General features: G+C 38.2%; 1 pseudogene; it reads right to left on the reverse strand.

Moving 5' to 3' along the window:
- LOC149187030 (GDT1-like protein 5 pseudogene) overlaps positions 1-16,982 on the reverse strand; it is an 81,227-nt pseudogene extending 64,245 nt beyond the window's left edge.
- Positions 16,983-20,350: the final 3,368 nt, after the last annotated feature.

Below are 20,350 nucleotides of genomic sequence, written 5' to 3' on the forward strand. Positions count from 1 at the left end.
TGATTCCCTTAATATAATTAATCAATAAAAATTCATATAGGTCCCAAGTTATGAAAGCCCTAAAAATAGGGGAAGGCACAAACATAGTAAACTGACTAATGACTGGCCTGAGTTGTTATTTGGACCTGAAGTGGAAGGAAAATCTCAGGATGGAACTACGCCTCCTTTCTACATTAGTTTGAATATTCATGAAAAGATTCTGCATAACACAATGCTTGAATCTGGTGCTTCTCATAATCTGATGCCCAGAGCCATCATGACAAAATTGGGTTTAGATATCACAAGGCCTTACAAAGATTTGTATTTATTTGATTATGTTGAAGCCTCGAAAATCAGGTCTACAACAAGGGGGATACCCACCTGGTCTGGACCTTGGTTAGCAGCTCATTTTCCGTTTAGTATAGTGGGTCTGATTGGGGATATGGGACCAGTTTCCCAATTGATGTGTGTGTGTGTGTGTTGAGATTTGATATTTCCTTTCTAAAAGTTCCTAAGTGAAATGCTTTTACTTTAACTCTAATCTAATAACATGCAATTGTATTGTAATAAACTGAAATATCTAATTCTACAGTAACCCAGGGTGTAATCTTTCCGTTATGCAATCTAAAATGATTACAAATAACAAGTGGTAATAAAGATCATTCAATTGTTATAAGAAGATAATTCAATAGAGATAAACCACTTCGTATAAAAAGTTAGATGAAACAGTTGTGAAAAACATATCACATAATAAGCTACTCATACATTAAGCATAGATAAATAGCTATCACCATACAGAAGTGCCAAATGATAACTCAAGCATTCACGCATCAATATATAAACAAATAAACATAAATATCACTTTAACACAAAGGTAGAAAGAGTTAAGAGATATAAGTACCATTTATAACTAGTTCTACTCATGAGCTTCAAGAGATAATGATTTATCTCTTCTTAATCCAACATCCACTAAGAGTACAAAAGTGCAACATCAGTAGTAGATATTAAATGTAGATATCAATAAATCATGTTCCATTCATTCATCAAAACCTCCTCGGAGGGTGCAAAAGTGCATGTTCTGAGGAAAAGATTTTGACAAATTTCAATACCCTTCTCTAAATGCATGAGAAGGGTTTAAATACTACTAACTAAATCTAAAACTAACTTATTACAAAAATGTAGGATACGGTTTAAATGACCGTCCTCATTTCAGGCAAAAATAAAGCAAAATTAATACTAACATTGAATCTAAAATTAAAACTAACTAACTATTTCTGTATATGTTCCTTGAAATAGCAAGCGTTCAGCATTTGTTTGAGAAGATTCAGCTAACCGACTTTCGAATTTCACTGTCCTGCGAAAACGACATCGGCAAGTGCTGGTGCCATCTTCTCGGCAGAATTGATGATACAATTGACAGTCATGCACTGACTGTGTGGTTTTACCAAATGTTCCCAGTAAGAATCCCAATTCAACTTAGTCAATCTTTTGATTGATTCTGCCTTTTCTTGAGCCTTCTATCTCCAGCCTGTCTGCAGTTACTAAGCATATATACATACCATTTTGAAGATATTTCTGACAAATACCATTAGTTTTAGGATTCAAGTTTTACTTTTTTACCTCTAGCATTGCTTTCTTCCAAATTTCTGGGTTTACAGGTGACTAATCAATTAGAGGCTTTCCCTTTCAAGAGGTTTTGCTCAGCTAGGCGCATCAGAAACTGCCTCTGTTTCTTGATCTGGGCTTCCTTGATGCGATTTTTTGCCTCTTGTGTGCTTTTTGTTAGCAGATATAAAGCTTAAATTTTGTGAAAATAACAATTCTGTAAGTTGCTGACACTGAGTCTTAAATTGTCTTTTTGTGATGTTAGTGCTATCGAGTACCCATTTAACCATGTCTGTGTATGGAAGCATTTGGGCCTCACCACTATTCGGTGTAAGAATGAGCAAGCTAGTTCTGTAATAGACGCCTTAGAAGACCTGTGTGAGCCTTCAATAGCTATAACCTCCATTATTTTGGGATTCTCTTCCTCAAGTAGACTATACGTGCCTCCAAGTAGTAATACCAACGTCTCTGTTACAGGTAGTGTCTGTATACAAGGGTGTCATTTCTTGATCTTCAGAACTCGAAGCTTTGCCTTTCTTTCCCATAGTTTCCTGAATACTGCTTTGTATCATTCTCTGTTCTTTGTTCCTACAGTTTACAAATAAGGTGAGAATCATGATAAGGAAAAGGTGACGAGAAAGCTTTAAATGCCGAAGACATATAAAATATACCACCTTACGTGAAATGGCTCTTCGATAAGCACGCAACCCTATTTCATTAATGATTGGCAACTAACTCATTAATTAGCATTAAAGCACGTAACCAGGTCTCGGTTATGGAAAATACTTTTTGAACAATGAGCCCGAAAGATTTGAGATGAAGTGATTTTTTGATTTGCTTCGCAATATCGTAGATCACAACATCACAATATTGCTCTATCGCACGATTGCAATATCGCAATATCACAACATCGCAATATCGCAACATTGCAAAATCGCAATATCACTGGAGCATAGCATATGACAATCATTTGTTAATGTTTTTTCCGCAAAATGTGATTTGCGATATGCGCCATCGCATATCGGAAGTTTGAGGTTTTTCAGCGTAAGTGATATTTGATGCATGCGATGCGATGAAGTTTCGCATTGTGATCTCGCAACCTTAGAATTGTGTTTGTAAGGAGGTATCCATTTTCCTTTTTGCGATGCGATATTTCTTAAGGAGTGATTTTATCCTACCTTATCATAAAACTTAAGCTTTTTATATTTTTCAAGGGTATTCTCCTAAGTTTATGATGGTAAGTTTTATTGAAAAAAGGAAATTCAAGCACTAATTGATTTTTTAAATTTTTTGACTAACGGTCCCCACTTATTTAGTATTAGTAATAACACTAAATAAGAAGGGGGGTTGTTGCTGGCCACAACAGATTCTAGCAAGGTCAAATGCCTAGGTCTCATCAAAGGCCTGTGTGTCACTTTAGCCCAAATCCCAGTCAAAATTCTTGTCATGGACATTGTAGTAGCAAACATACCCCCTAAGTTGGAATGTTACTATCAAGGTATTGGGGAGAAAAGTTATAAGTTACTTTGCAAATGAATATGACCTATGTTACCATTCCTATTTTTGGTCAGTAGAGAATACTATATAAGGAGACTGTCATGAAATACATGGTTAGTATCCAAGAAAAACCAAACAATTACCCCCTGTACTCTATGCATTTAGATTTAGACTCCTTTATTTTATACAATGATGAATCTATAGAGGAGGAAGATTCACATTTTGAAGCTGAGCGAAGCAAGATAGAGGAAATGAAATTTGAAACTGGGAAACTAGAGGAAGAGAGTGAAGCTCTATGGAACATGGACTTTGATGGGGATGTAAGAAAGGAAGGAGTAGGGGTAGGTGTCAGGATTCTAAACTCATAAACTTGATAGCTAAAGGACACTCTTACAAACTAAACTTTCAATGTACAAACAATATAGTTGAATATGAAGCATTAATCATAGGAATGTAACTTTTAAAAAGGTCAAGGGAAAAAAAAAATTGTGCACAAAGATTTGGAACTCATCATTAACTAGATTAAAGGTGAGTATTCATCCAAACACCCTAGATTAAGAGCCTATAGAAATGCAGTTTTAGATTTTCTTTAGTATTTCCCTGAATATCAATTGTCTCTTACTCCTAGAGGCCAGAATATTTTTCGCATGATTTAGCTACTTCAACTATTACTTGTAAGGTTTCATTCCATCCTAACAGAAAATATGAGGTTGAAATAAAACATAGACCAGTTGTCCCGGATAATGTAAGATATTAGCAAGTTTTTGGAAGTGACAAACAAGTAGAGAATTTTTTACAATTAAATATTATTTTGAGTTTGTATATATTGATACAGATAATGATGTACAGGAAAATAAAAAAGAAATAGTGTTAAATGAAATTGATGACAATCAAGAAGAACTTGAGGTTCTGCAACTAAAAGACAATGTGTTTCCAAGAGGATTGGTACCATTGGAAGAGATTTTTGACTTCAATGATGTAGCCAAAAAGCCAAAAATAGAACCAATAGGAGCCGAGGTAGAGGACTGTAACATAGGAACTGCAGAGAATCCTAAAATTGTGAAACTGTCCAAATCCTTACCTCCTAAAGAAAAACAAAAATACATTGAGCTACTTAAGGAATTCTCTGATGTGTTTTCTTGGAGCTATGAATATTTAAAATCATATGATACTAGTATCATACAGCACACCATTCCCATTAGAGAAGATCAAAAGCCCTTCAAATAGAAATTGAGGAGAGTGAATCCAATCTTATTACCTTTGATAGAAAAGGAAGTTAAAAAACTTTTTGATGCAAATATCATTGTACCCCTCAGATTTTCAAAATGGGTCTCTAATCTAGTACCTACCAGAAAGAAAACAGGTGAAATTAGGCTCTGTGTGGATTTTAGGAATCTGAACAAGGTTTCTCTTAAGGAAAACTACCCTCTGCCCAAAATGGATCATATCCTACAAAAGGTAGTTGGTTCCAATAGAATCTCTTTGCTGGATGGTTTCTTAGGATACAACTAGGTTTTGGTTCATCCTGATGATCAACACAAAAAAAACATTTACTACACCTTGGGGGACTTTTATGTATGTAAAAATTTCCTTTGGACTTATGAATGTTGGGGCCACTTTCCAAAGATCCATGGACATAACATTTGTTGATGAAATAGATAGGTTCATTTTGATTTACCTATATGATATAACTGTGTTTTCAAAAACAGATGAAGAACACCTATTGCATTTGAGAAAGGGTTTTTTAAAATGTAGAAAATATGGTATCTTTGTAAACCCTCAGAAAACTCTTTTTGGTTTAGAGGAGGGAAAACTTCTAGGTCATATCATTTCAAAAGAAGGTATTAGAATATATCCTAGCATAGTTGAAGCCATACTAAAAATTGACCCTCCCAGAAACAAGAAAGAAGTTCAATCCTTCATTGGTAGGATAAATTTCCTTAGAAGATTTATTCCTAACTTGGCCAAGATCTTAAAAGCCATTACAAACATGCTAAAGAAAGATATTGAAATAAAATGGAATACTAAAGCCAATAAATCTTCTAGTGAAGTAAATTTAGCTTTAACCACTACTCTTGTTTTGATAAGCCCTAACTTTACAAAGGATTTTATGATTTTTTCTTTTGCATATGAGCATACTATTGCAGTTGTTTTGTTGCAGAAAAATAGTGAAGGATATGAACAACCCATATATTTCTTCAACAGAGCTTTAAGGGATTCCTCATTAAAGTATAACATCATGGAGAAACAAGCCTTTTCTTTGGTTAAGGCACTAAAAGACTTTAGAGTTTACATCCTACATTCTCATATCATTGCATTTGTCCCAAGTGTTGTGGTAAAGGATATTCTGACACAAACTGACCCAGATGGTAGGAGAGGAAAATGGATTTCAGTCATCCTAGAATATGACATTGAGATAAGACTTTCCAAGCTCATCAAAGGATAAGGATTGGCTAAGCTTATGGCTGAGTCCAATTTTCACGCACTGGATATTAATTTTATTGTTGCACTTGATGAAAAGGAAGAGATGGTGACTCCACATGTATTAAAGGCCTTTGCTACATCTCCATGGTATGCAAACATTATCTTTGTGTTACAAATTTTTACAAGATCCTCCTGGTTTAACCAAGACAAAAGCTAGATTTCTAAAAATGAAAGCTATGAAATTCTGTATTTTAGATCAGATTGTATTGGAAAGTTGATGGAAGTATTTTGCTAAACTGTTTGTTGAAATATGAAGCAGACATTGTCATGGAAGAGTTTTATTAAGAACACTGTGGAGGCCATTTTTACTGGAAGACCACAGGCAACAAAATCCTGAGGGCTAGTTTTTACTGGCCTACCATGTTTGCCGATGTGCATAAGAAAGTCACCACTTGCCACCAGTGCCAAATTTTTTAAGGCAAGAGAAATATTTTTCCTTTACCATTGAAACATATTTTAGTTGAGGTTCCTTTTCAACAGTTGGGTCTGGATTTCATTGGTGAAATCCACCCAAGCTCCTCAAGTCTACATAAATGGATCTTGATAGCCACTGACTACTTTACCAAGTGGATTGAGGCTATTCCAACCAGACATGCCACATAAACTGTAATAATTCAATATTTAGAAGGTAACATTATGTCTAAGTTTGGATGTCCACATAAGATTATCACTGACAATGTTGCAGCCTTTAAATCAAAGAAAATGGTTGGTTTGTGCAACAAATACAACATAAAATTAGGACACTCTACTGCCTATTATCCACAAGGGAATGAATTAGTTGAGTCTTATAACAAAAGTCTAGTCAACATCATCAAGAAATTATTGCAGGAAAATAAAAAAATCCATGCATAAGAAGTTGATTAATGCCCTATTGGCTGATAGAATTAGCACAAAGAAATATATTGGGATGTCTCCATTTCAATTAGTATATGGAGTAGATGCAATTTTTCCTACTTCCCTAGGAATCCTTGTGCTAAATCTATTGTAGGAAGCACAAGTAGAAACAAATGATTTGCAAAGAAGGATAAATCAGACCATTCAGTTGCAACAATCCAAGGAGGAGGTCTACAACAAAACTCAACTCATTCAGGATAAAATTAAGAAGATCCATGATAGGAGAACAAAGGAAGATGACTTCCAAATAGATGACCTTGTGTTAAAATGGGACTCAAGGAATGAAGACAAAGGAAAGCATGGTAAATTCGATATTTTGTGGAAAGGGCCATACAAAATTGAGACTTTCAGAGGCAATAATGCATTTTTATTAAAAGAATTAACTAGAGAAGGACTCTGAGGTGGACCTGTCAATGGCAGACTAATCAAACATTACTTTATTCTAGAATAGATCAGTTTCATTTGGAATCATTTTAGATATCATTTTACTCTTTTACTGCAAGAGTGAGGGTGGCTCACATTAGGTGTTAAAGCCTGAAGAGGAGGCCCTAAGATTTTGATGATTTGTTGCACATGTTTTTGAATAACATCAGGTGAATCAGTTCAAGTATAGAATAAGGACAACTCTCCCAATGGATGAAGTCTACTAATCTACAATATTCTTGACACCTCACAAGGAGGATGTCATCCCCATTGGAGCCACTATTAGGGTCCTATAATTTATAGGATCATAAGTTGATTATCTGTGAATTTTCATGATTGTGATTGTTGTAAATAATGTTTCATTCTGCAAATGATTTCCAAAGAAAAATAGAATAAATAGAATAAAAAGAAAAGAAAGGGGATACAAAAGAAAGAAAAAATATATATGTGAAAAAAAAAAGAAATAAAAAATAAGAAAAAATGAAAATACCCCAAAATAAGTGAGCAAGTCTAAATGCCATTGCATTTCAAAAATTAAAAAAAAAATATGCATGAGAAATGCTTTTAGAAAGTTTGAATAATGTGCAGCCAGTTAAAATGCCACATTAGAGTTAGATAAGTAGGATTAGTTAGTTTAATCACATTGTTTAAGCGTGATTAAACTTGTTGAATAAAATTAGATTAGTCAGAAAAAATTGTTTGACCACACAATTTAATCGTGGTCAAAAGTGGTTTAATCAGGTTAATTTAAGGTTAGATTACCACACTGTTTAAATGTGGTTAAATTAGATTAAAATAAAATTAATACAATAGTGTTATCACTTTGTATAAACACGATTTTTAATAGTTATTGAATAAAGTGTTTGTTTTATACATGTTGTCGTTTTGTAAGTAATGTTGGCGCAAAAATGAACAGGCGAGGTCTCACCCACCTGGATCAATGACGGGTGATGAGTTCGGACCCCCCCCCCCCCGACGGTTGACCAAGGGGGGGAGTTCGAAAAGCAGCCTCCCAATTTACCGCTCGTTCAATGTGTTGCCCTCTCGCTCACTGCAGACCCCACCCCTGTCTAAAACTACATACTGTCCCACCCCCCTCCAAAATCCACCTTTCCACTCCTGCCTTTGTGACCATTGACTCAACCCCGCACTCTCACTCCACTGTTATTTTGCCATGTGGTGCGTTCTTTCCCCACTCTGCCCCAATGTAATTATGCCACATGACACTCCCTACTTCGTTGTTATCCCATCACGGTCACCTCCCGCCCCTGCACCACTACCATTCCGACACATGGCACTATTCTATAGTCATTATGTAACCATTCCTGTGATAATGGACCTGCTCCTTTAAACAATTAAATTACAACTGTAATCAAACTTTTGCTAATAAAACAAACCAAAATGCATTCATTCACCCTCCCTTCATCATTCCAAAGCATTTGTAGCTAGAACTTTCTCCAGCACCCAGTCAGCGTACAAAGTCTATATACAGAATGTCTAGTCATCGAACCAACCTACCATTATGACCAGTCAATGATTGAACAACCTCTATATTCCCAAGCACCAGTTTTCATCCAACTTTCTTGAGTAAACTCTAAATTCATAGTTCTTTTCTATCTATTATGGCTCCTAAAGGAAATACTAAGATTACAGAAAAGAACCCTCTCCTACCCCCTATCATTGATCTGGACCAACAACCTCTAGTAGACCAGGAGTATAAAATCAGTGAAACTAGTTGTGAGTTTGACCTTTATGAACTCCACAATTGATTACAACAAAATTTATAGAACTCAACGATGAATTGGGCTTGTGGGATTCCTCCCTGCCACAATTCATTTTCCCTTAGAACTACCACTACCCAAAATTTGTCTCATGGTGAAAATTTCGATATATTCATAGTCAAAGGGAAATTGCAACCCAAAATAATGACATCCTTTTCACCATCACCTCTGAATCCATCTCCCAGATGCTCAAAATTCAAAACTCTGCACCTATGAAACCTTTTATAGTATATTACCTCATGGAACTCTACAAGAACCTAACATTTCCTCACAGAGCAAAGATTTTTGAAACATTTCTCCCTGAGGATGCCCAATTACAAAGAATAATCCCCCTATTCATCCTCCTTTTTCCTTGAGATAACTAAAAAAATCATCTCCATGGGTTACCAATCCGATCAGTGGGTTGATGAGGCCATCATAATGTTTCTATCAATCTTCTCAACAGATGAAAAGGCCCCATTTATCTTCAACTACAGTGAGTTTCTAACAAATGCGATCCATGAGCAATTCCTAAAATTTTCCACATAAGGAACCTTCAAATATGCATCAGTTCTGGTTTATTTGTTTTTATAGCATCAGGAAGACAGGTTTCAGTTTCCATTGCAAAGATTGGATGAACAAGGCAATGCCCAATCTATAATTCATTAGACTTCCTTGGTGAGGAAGCATTCAAGTGAGTTTTCATTCAGTGTCTAAGTTGATAAATTTCTATATACAATTTGTTTCCTATTGAACAGTGAAATTGAACCTAGGATAGGACTTGAAATAAGAAGGATTTTACACCTTAGTGATCAGACCAAAACAGGTAACTAGTACTTGTACCAGAATTACACAAAAATTAGGGTATATGGGTGTGAATTGGCACCTTACAGATTGCCAAAGTTTGTCCCAATGAGAATTTTCTCATTAGAATACATTAAACAGATGATTCATATAGATGATCTCCATTTTGTAACAGTAAAGAGAAAATCACAGTTTAATATTAAAGCACAAGTCGGCTCTTTCATCTGCAACACAAGAGAAACAACTAAAGAAGTAGACATCCTCCTAAAACAATGAACTTCAAACTCTGCTTTACTTGGTCATATCACCCCTTGGGAGTGATTTCAAAGCTAAGAGTAGAACAAAAGACTACTCCATACATTCACACTCCCAGGCCAGAGATTGAGAAATACATGAACCAAGATCAATGGCTGGAGAACACTCTATAGGAGGTAGAAGAGCAGGTAATATCAACTACAACAACACAAAATCCTACACCACAGGAGAAGCAGGACAAGAGGCCAAGGGAAGAGGTTTCCCCCACAGTCACATAAATTCTAGAGAAATAATTTCATATCTACAAGAAGAGGCAAAGGACTAATCCAATAGAAGAAATATTTCAAGAAGAGAATACACAGTCCACCATTATTTTGACAGGCCCTCATGCTTCAAAGAGGACTGAAGATATTTTTGTAGGGTCTCCATCCTCTTCGGTCTCCTAGGATCCATTAGACACCTCTCAGTTAGGGGAATTGGTTCATGACCAAGCTGAACCAAACATATTTTCTAAGTACAGAGAAATCAAGAAGAAAAATGAACAACTAAAAGCTACAACATATACATCGTTTTGGAAGCAGACAACCTCTTCACATCATTGGCTACTCTTTGCCTTTGACACAGAGAAAGGGAAAAAGTAGATAACCTTCCTGCATGCTAAAGTCCCTTTCCCAAAGACTCATGAATATGATAAGAAATCAAATTTTTCTTTCAATAATGATCAAATTCATCCAATTGATCAAATAGACCTACACAAGAAAATAGGGGAGATGTTGTGCTCTACTTTGATGACTTCAGCAATGACAGCTTCTAGGCTTCAAGCCTCTGTAAATAACATTCAGTCTCAACTTAAATTATATAAAGTCTCTTCTCTAGCCAAAGATACAAAAATAAATCATTAGAAGACTTTGTAATCAAACTGGGATATGATCCCAACAATGTGAAATCGGCAGAAGAGATTATCAAAAGGAAAAATGTTGACATCGCAACACTTAAGAAGTAGCTCAAACTTCCCTCCATAGAAGACCCACAGGCTAAGGAAGTCGGATAATTAGAGAAGGAAAAAGAAGATATGTTCAAAATCATTATTGAACAAAGTGGACAGATCAAAGCAATGGAGGTTGAAATGGAGAAATTATTAAAGGAAAGAGAAAAATCCACACTGTTGGCAGCCATTCCACTGACAACAATTTCCATTGCTTCTACATCAGTAGCAGGGGCATCCACTTTAACAACTATAACTGAGGGGAAATCTACATATTCTTCAGAGATACTTATCAAGGCAATAGATGATCTATCAATTAGAGGAAAGGAAATTGAGAAGCTAAAAACTCAGCTAAAGAACCTTCAGGAGAAGAAACTAAAGGTTGACAATGTATACTTAGCTAAGCTACAAAAGACTCATAAATTAACACAAAAGATTGAACAATTGAAAAGTGAGTCTGCAATGGCACAGACATTGTCATAGGCAAAAGAGAGTATATGGGTAGAAATAAATGAGGCCATGACTGAGATATGGCCCTCAATTCAGATTATTTTTTAGCAAGAGTTAATACAGAGGTATAAAGAGGTAATTGAAGAGGTAAAAGTAGATTTATGGAAGAAGCCAAGTGAAGATACTGCTCTGATCAGAATTTTGAATTCGAATATTAAGGAAGAACTACAAGAATTTGAAATTGCAGACAGGACAAAGACCATTTTGGAGGTGAGGAGGGTCCTTACAAAAAGGAACCTTATGCTTCAATTGGAGAACAAGTGTCACAATATGGAGTCCAACATTCAGAAATTCCACAGAAAATTTAATGTGCTAAATTAGAAGGGACTGCCAGGTTTGATAGGGATTGGAGAAAATCTTATCAATTTAGAAGATTATCACCAGAAATTATATACCATAGCAAGGGATAAGTCAAAGTTTTCTACCATCAAAGGAAGCATCACAAGAAAAGCCTTCATGGAAGCTTTGGATTTTGATCTATTTATCAAACATGAGATAAATCACTTATTCATTATCAAGCCTACATTTCAAAAGTATACCAAGGTAGATGAAACTTACAGAAAACTAGTCAAATTCACCACTCCAAGTGAAGACTGATGGGATAAATTGTGCGAGTTACTTGGGTAAAACAATTTTTTACCTTCAATAACAAGGCAACACTTCTTTAGGCCAAGTCATCACCAACAATCCTCGAAGATAGTGCCAGAGCACTACATCAGTTTTAGCTACCTAATTTTTTGTACTATTTTTGTAATCAGTTTAGGATATTTTTTAAAAAATCTTGATATTTTCACTCAAGATATTTTTGATCATTTTTGTATAAGTACTTCACAAATCGAAGTAAAAATGTTGGGACTTGTATCAAGAAAGCACCTTTTTATGTAAAGATGTTCACTGAACTAAAAGTGATCATTTCATTAATACAAAAGATTGTTCCAAGATTCATGTGTTAGGTTAATTGGTGATGTCTTTCCTTTTGTAAACTTGTATAGCTTTGTTTCCACATGTTTTCTTATCTGAATTGTTTAAAAGAAGAATGAAGGGTTGAACTTATTTAATTACACTCTATCCTAGCTTATAAGAAATTATATGTTTTCAAACTAAAGTTAAAGATAGAACCCATGTTAAAATTCTCTTTGTTTAATGGAATTTGAATCTATTCCTCCCTCTCACTCCACAAAGCTTCAAAGATCCAATAGCCCGCCTACCTTGCCATGTTTTAATCTTTTCTAATATTTCTGTTTTTTATCACCTTAAGACTTTGACTCCATTTCCCAATGTCATTTCCTTGCAGTTTAAATGAAAAATTTCAAAAAAAAAAATCTCTGAACCTAATAACTAAACTAAAATCCCACTACAACAAATCTAAATCAAATAGAGAGATCCCTATATGAGTTTAGAAGGGCTAGCTTCTAAGCTTGAAAGTGGTTCTATGGTTACCTCTGGATTTCTTTCACAGCCTTAAGAAATTACAGAGTGCTAACAAGAACCATGAGAATTGAATTTAGAGGTAGGGAGACCATGTATATGCCTTTATTTGAATGGCTATAGTAATTTCTTCTTTCCTGCAGAATTAGTGTTTAATATTTGCAATCTTTTATTTTAGTAGAGTTTTTTCTTTTCTTGCAAGATAGAATAGGTGTGCTTTTAATTCTTTGAAGTTAGAATAGTTTTACTTCCTTTCTTAAAATTAGCTTAATTTTACTTGTTGTCTTTCATTTATTACAATTTCATTTTATTTTGTAGCCTAAAACAATAATATTGGTCTTTGTACAACTATATTTCATCTTAGTACTTCTACCTACATAAATATCAAAAAAAGGGAATAAATAATTCCTGCTTTACATATAATTTTGACTCGTCTTAAGTTTGTATGAAACCTGGGTTGACAATTAAAGTTTAGACCCTTGGGAGATGTAACATTATTGTTGAAATATTGAGGGCCATCACTTTTTGGCTGTGTTACTGGGGAGGTGTCAAAGTATGTATTGCCCTACTCCTTAGTTGATATGTTCTTTCTTTCATTTCATCTCCTATAAAAAGAAAAAAATTACAATAGCAGATTATTTTCAAAAGAATACAAAAAAAAAGAAATTGTTTCTTTTATGCCTCAAAGACTTGGGGATATAATAGGAAAATTCTTACCAAAAACCCCCATTTCCACTAGTAGCCATCCCCTTTTAGCTAATTGTGATCCTCTTTCCCTATCGACAAATTCCATTGAGGCCCTTTTTGGTGGGAAAGTGAGGATATTTGAGGAGCTCGCAGAAAGAGAAATACCTTCACATCCCACCAATACTATGGTTAAATATAAACAACCAGAAGTGTTCATATTTCCCATTAAATAAATAGATGGAGAAGATAAAATGAAAAAACATTAGTCCATCTGTCGTACAACACTTTTGTGGTTTGATTTCAGAAGATCCTAGCAATTTCATTTTTGAGTTTGTTGTAGTATGCAAGACTTATGACTATGCAAATAATGAGGAAAAGCTCAAATTGTTCCCTTTTAAGGATGTATCCTTTTGATGGTTCATGAGCCTAGAAGGAGAAATCATCACCACATGGGAAAACATGCAACAAGCCTTCAACAAAAATTACCAAGATTATTTCATAAAAAGGGATACTAGAGATGAGATATTCATGATGGTCCAAGGAGAAAATGAGTCTTTGGAAGATTTTGAGGAAATATTTTAGTTGAGTCACTGAAGAGTGCATAATTACACCTTGATCCAGACTCCTTGAACCTAGTTCTAGTAAGGGAAGAATTAAAGGAAATACTCAAACTACTAACTAATGGATACATATATCAACTCAGTTATGATGATATCAAACAATATTCAAAAATCATTCAAGGGTTGCTAGAAAAGGAGGTAGAGAAAAAAAAAGGTTTGATAAGTCCCTCTTCCTCCTCCTTGATTACTAGAAGTGAGATAGGAGGTATGATAGAGGATATGAAGATCGAAATATTACATACATCTTCCATGCATATGGACACCCTACATATCAAGAGAAAACAGGAGGAGGAATAAAGGGAATTAGCCATAATCTACCCTCAATGCACTAAAATACATCTTAGGAATGAATTTAATTTGAATGTAATATAAATATGTTATGTGTCCAAGGAAAATAATTCCACTGATAAGTGTCCATTAATTTCAGTTTTGAAGGTTATATACCAGGGATCCCCCCATAGCATGTTTTTGGGGCTTGAAGCCCAAAGTTTTGGTTAATGTAATGTAAAGACCCCGCAAAATGCAGGCGTGGAGCACGAGACTCTAGGGTTGTCCACCCTAAAATAATTTAGTTTAATGTATGGTATGTCTGCCTACCCATGGTCCGTGGACCATGGGATTGTATAAATAAAGCGAGGCTCTAAGTGTAAAATCAGGTCTTAGCTTGGAGAAGTAATATGGGTTTTTGAATGAGGAATTCGCTCTAAGTCTGTAAGTCCGAGTCTTGGGTTGTAGTAGTAAGAGGCTCTGCAGCTGAGTGTGCAGAGGCCTAGTAGAGTCTGCAGTTGTGTGCGTGGACCCCTGCAGCTGAGTGTGCAGGGCGGAGTTGGGATTGTATCTGAACCGAGGATTAATAAAAGATAAGTTGATCTTGGAATATTTTGTGTCTATGCTTCTATTATATTTATGCATCTCTTTACAGTTTATGATTGCGCGCACTTGTTATGAATGTTGAATGATTAATGAGAATGTTGGGCCCACATAATTAAGTTAAGATCTATAATAAAAGCCCAATAAGGAGTAAGGATCTAGACAAGCACCTCTTCGTGCTCTTTACAGAGCTATGCGGAAGCAGTTGCATAAGTCACAAAGGACAGACAGCTGTACGAAGCAGCACAAGCACATAGGATTGGTTCGCGACCTTACCAGACTTCATAATGACATCCCTAGGGTGTTGGAACTAGGTTTCCACACCCTAGGGATGCCTTGATGAATTCTGGGAAGGTCGCAAACCAATCTTGCGTGCTTGCGCTACTTCATGCAGCCATCTGTCCTTCACGACTTGTGCAACTGTTTTCACATAGCTCTGTAAAGAGCACGAAGAGGTGCTTGTCTAGATCCCTATTCCTTACTGGGCTTTTATTATAGATCTTAACTTAATTATGTGGGCCCAATATTCTCATTAATCATTCAACATTCATAACAAGTGTACGCAATCATAAACTGTAAAGAGATGCATAAATATAATATAAGCATAGACACAGAATATTCCAAGATCAACTTATCTTTTATTAATCCTCAGTTTAGAGACAATCCCAACTCCGCCCTGTGCACTCAGCTGCAGGGGTCCGTGCACACAGCTGCGGAATCTACCAGGCCTTTGTGCACTCAGTTGCAGAGCCTCTTACTACTACTACAACCCAAGACTTGGACTTACAGACTCAGAGCGAATTCCTCATTCAAAAACCCACATGACTTCTCCAAGCTAAGACTTGATTTTACACTTAGAGCCTCACTCTATTTATACAATCCCATGGTCCGCGGACCATGGGTAAGCCGACATACCATACATTAAACTATATTATTTTAGGGCGGACAACCCTAGATTCTCGTGCTTCGCGCTCGCATTTTTGCGGGGTCTTTACATTACATTGCTATGGGGGGATCCGCTGCCCAACAAGCCCCCAACACAATCATCGTGACTTGTCTCGAGTCACTCTGCTGGTGTGGTGATCTTCACGTGGAGTCCATCCAACAACCTCTGCGCTTCGCTTACGTCTGCAGCACATTCTTCTATTGTCCGTTGTATCAGTTGTGTACATATCTCTGATGCATTGTTGTCAGGTGCAATTCCTTACCTGAGTGCATATATGCCCTGCATCTATGGCAGCTTTCCCTCGATCTTGGAGGTGACCATGAATGCTTCCTCGAGCCAAGACTAGATGCGTGCTTTAAGCACTACTTCTTTCTGACACACGCATCCACCTGTTCCTTTAGAGCTTGGGCCTCCCTCATCTTAGCCAATCACTGAGTAAGGGTGACCATCTGCGCGGTCCCCCAGACATTGTCATAGGCCTGCTGCAACTCCCGTGCTTCTGTCTCTAACTGATGTAGCATTGGGTCTTCCTGCAATGAAGTGAGGGTGAAGAGTGACTGATCTAACAAACCTGTGCAATCCTGTATGGCGTGCTCTATTTCTTCCAACCCCGATTGAATGGCGTGGTGGCACTGCTCTCTGACTTCTAGGGGTGTAGAGTGCTGCACCTTCAGTCGTAGTTCTGTGATCTGCAAGTTGAGGTCCAACTAGATCCTCGTTGCTTCCTCATTTGCCTCATGGAATCCACTGGCCAATTTGTGGATCTATATACCTACTGGTACGTTTGTTGCAATCTCTAGCTCAGGGATGCAGTGACATGCTTCCTCGATGATTTTCTCCAACTATTGAGTCTGCGCTACTACTTCATTGCGTTGGAGGCTCAGTTGCTCGATGTTGATTCATTGCTCACTGAGCATCTATACTGCGCATCCTTCCCTAGCACGGAGCTCTATCGTCCCTCCATCCTGTAGCTGGTATAATATCTCTCGCAAAAGGGCAGCCAAGTTTAGGCCAAGTCCCTTGAGCCGACCTACCACGGCTTTGTCCTCTGTGTTGTCTACTGTCAGCACTCCTTTCATTAACGCGATGGTATTAGCCATTTTGGCCCACAGCAACTGCTCGGTTGTTGATGTACCCGTAGCCCCGTAGACGGCTACCGTTCCCTGCTGTGGGGGCCGCACCTGAAGTTCTTGGAGTAGCACCCTGAGCACCCCCAACACATTCTGCTGCTCCATCACTGCTTCCTAGAGCGCATCCCTGGTGACTTTGCGAACTGTGTTTCTGATGTCGTATAGGTCACCCTCGGTCAGTGTAATAGGTTCCCCATCTAATTTGGAAGCCTTGGTCTTTTTCCTAGGCCCTGTCTGTTCTGTATTGTGCGGCCACTTTAGATGTGTTGATGATGTGTGTGGGTCTGCACCTTCCATCGCATCATGTCCTGTGGTCAGGTCTAGGCCTCTTTCTTCCTGCGTCATTGTGGCCCCTACTACTGTTGCCTTTTTTGCAGCAGCCTTCGCTACCTCACAGGAAGCCCATACTTCTTCAGCTAGCTACTCGTTCTGCTTTTGTTGTGCTAGCAGCTTGGTGGTATCCTTTTGTCTTTGAATCGCCATCTCATCGCACACCATCAGATCTGGTGCACGCCATTCCAGTGGCCATGTGTCTAACACTACGAAAATAGCGTCATCTATTGCGATGAAGGGGAGTGTGGTCCACTTCTGCTCCGAATCCTTCCGCGCCCTGATATACACATTGTGCATATTTTCTTTAAATTCTGCTAAGCTCCACAAACTATCGTATACCGAGGGGGATAGGCATGGCTGTTTGTTGATCCACATTCGTATGCTTACCTCCATCAGTACCCAAAAGATATTGGTTTCGCGGATTCGCGTGGCATGCTTCGTCGCCCATAGAGACGCGTATTTTGCTGCCTCTGGCCATTCCTAGTCAAAGGGAGGAAACTGACTATCCTCAGGTAGTTCTCCTGCAACCAACAGGATGGATAAGAGCAACCACACATAGTGGAAGGTCTTACCCTGCTCCTAGGCCTCCCTGTAGTTCGTCAGGAACTCCTCGCAGAGGAACTGTGGCCAATTGAACCGTACCCCTTTTGTGCATTTCTTGGCCAGTGCGATGACCGTTGCTGGTACCTCATTGCCACGAAATTTTCTCATCGCTTTTCGTTCCAACAAGTGGGTAGCGACTCAGACCCCTTTGTTTTGAATGCTAGTAATAATGTAACCCCTCTGCTTTTTCTCCAACTTATATTTCTTTTTCATGGCCTCTGCAATCTCCAAGTCTCCACTTGTGCCAGTTATTTCCATGGGGTCCCTTCCCATACAGAGAAGCCGAGAAATCCTATGAATAAGCTCCGTCATGATGGGAATGGGCTCCTCCAGCCACAAGTACCATTATGCACCAGGCAAAGTAGTTTCCTGATGACAAACATCGTGATTGGTGTCCGATGAAAGTGTGGAATTGATAGGAGGTGTAGTAGCCTGGCCTCCTCCACCCCGCACAACCATTTCCATGGCTTCATCACTGTAACTGCCCCCTCCTTGATTTGTTCCATCCGTTGGCTAGTTTCTAAATGAGGGAACTTTTCACTATCCACAAGGTCCCAGTCTTCAAACTTCATCGTGGGTACGTGGCCCACAGCCGAACCTTCAAACACAATTCCCTCGAGGAGGAACGGGGTTTTAAGTGTTCTTTTAACAGCATCCAAATCTTTAGGTACCTTTACCCTCCCTTTCCATGGAGGGACATACTTGGGCAGCTTCGTTGCGACGCGTACTAGCTAGATGTCTTCTTCCATTTCTGCCTCTAGTTCAATCTCTTCTACGAATGCCTGGAAATCCTCCTCCTCATCATTGCTCTTGATATTAACTGTTTTTCCCTTCTCTTCCATCGACAGTTTATTGAACCACGGATTTCGCAGAGACATACGGACTGGTCCTGCTCCCTGTGGGTCCTTTTTAGGCCTTGGCGTTCGGGGCGATTTTGGAATTTTTGGCGCATCCCCCACTAGTGACATAGGGCTCGTTGTGGCTTCCTTGGCGGTCAACATCACTCTACATAGAAGTCCTACATCTCTTTTGGAAATGCTTTAAACACTGAACTTTCTTTCAAAGCCTCTAAAGTCGTAAAGTCCATACGTAATAACTGAATTCTCAAGATGCCAAGGGTTGTTCAGTGGATGACCATCTAGGATTTATAGGCCTACCAGAATTCAAATGCAACCGTTCCCCCCTCATTTGGCTCATTAATGCCATATTAGTAGCAGATCGTTTCAAATCTAGTTCTGACTCTGTGTCTTAATTGCCTGCCATCCGTTCCCTATTTTCTTAAATTAGCCATCTTTTCATGAATAGTGACACCAACGGTCATTTTTGGCCTATCCATGCGGCAGCACAGTCCCTTGTGCGTGAACATGACCTGAGAATCATACTGATCCTGCGCGCAACTCCCATACAGACTCTTTTATAGTCCCGCGCTCTCTTTCAACTGCTTGGAGCACTGAAACTATGCTTCCTACAGATAGTCAGGTGGTCGCACTACTGGTGTGAGGCTTCCAGTCACCTTCCAACCCAATTTGCGAGCCTTCCTTAGTTACTATTATAGACATTTTTGTGCCTTACAGCTATAAGCATGAAATGTCCATAATCTAAGGGATCCAAAGTCCCTAAACATGTTGTTCCTACCCCTAGAGGAACAAGGCTAACAAACCACAGCAATTCACAGAAGTTCTCCACCAGAAACTGCTCAAAAACAAGTCAATTCAGGATCAATTCAGTGGCTCCACTAGCTGTCTGCACTGAAATGCAAAGTCAACACTGGCTACCTACACTGCAACGCAGGTAGAAGCACTACCAGGGTGCGCTGAGCGGGAATTGACAAATGGCAAGTTCATTCCAAGAGGTGTCAAGACCCAGGAAGCTTCTAGAATCTTCCTCAATGACACTTGCCTCAGTGAATTCGACTAGTGATGAGTAAGAGGTTCCTAATCTCCAAGTGGAAGCAAGAACCTCCAAGTGGAATCAAGAACTGACAGAGGGAGAGGACACTAGTCAGGTCTCAAGCTGACTCATCCTCTCTCCAAACATCTATATATGGATCTCTCCTCCATGAGATCTAGAGGCTGGAATTTTGTTATTGCAAAGAATTGTTGTTGGTTTGAGATTGGAATCATTGGGTGCTTAATGATTTGAAGGGAGGTGAAGATAGGAATTTCATTTGCTGTGAAGGAGATGCTAGATTGGAGCCCTCTGGGTTGTATCTCTTCCTGAACCTTGTTATTCATCAATAAAGCTATCTTGGTTTCTCCTATATACTGATGTATTTTTGATGTATGATTGCATTAGTATGTTTAGTTTATTTCTAATCCTGAACTAGTCATGAATATGAATCCATGTCTTTGGGTAGTGTTCTCTTCTTGTGATCTTGCAGGGACCTGTTGAAGCTGGGCGAGCGAGAAGGCAAGTAGCTGGGAACTCCCAAAGAGAAGAGAAACTGGATCGAGAGACAAACGGAAGACACCGGTTAGTCCATCCATCTCTCTTCATTCGTAATTCATAAAGGAAGAATACTAGAATAGCTGTCTCTG

The sequence above is a fragment of the Pinus tabuliformis genome, chromosome 3_1, assembly GCF_031772625.1.
Source record: "Pinus tabuliformis cultivar Carrire ecotype Pingquan chromosome 3_1, CPIR1, whole genome shotgun sequence".
NCBI lineage: Eukaryota > Viridiplantae > Streptophyta > Pinopsida > Pinales > Pinaceae > Pinus > Pinus tabuliformis.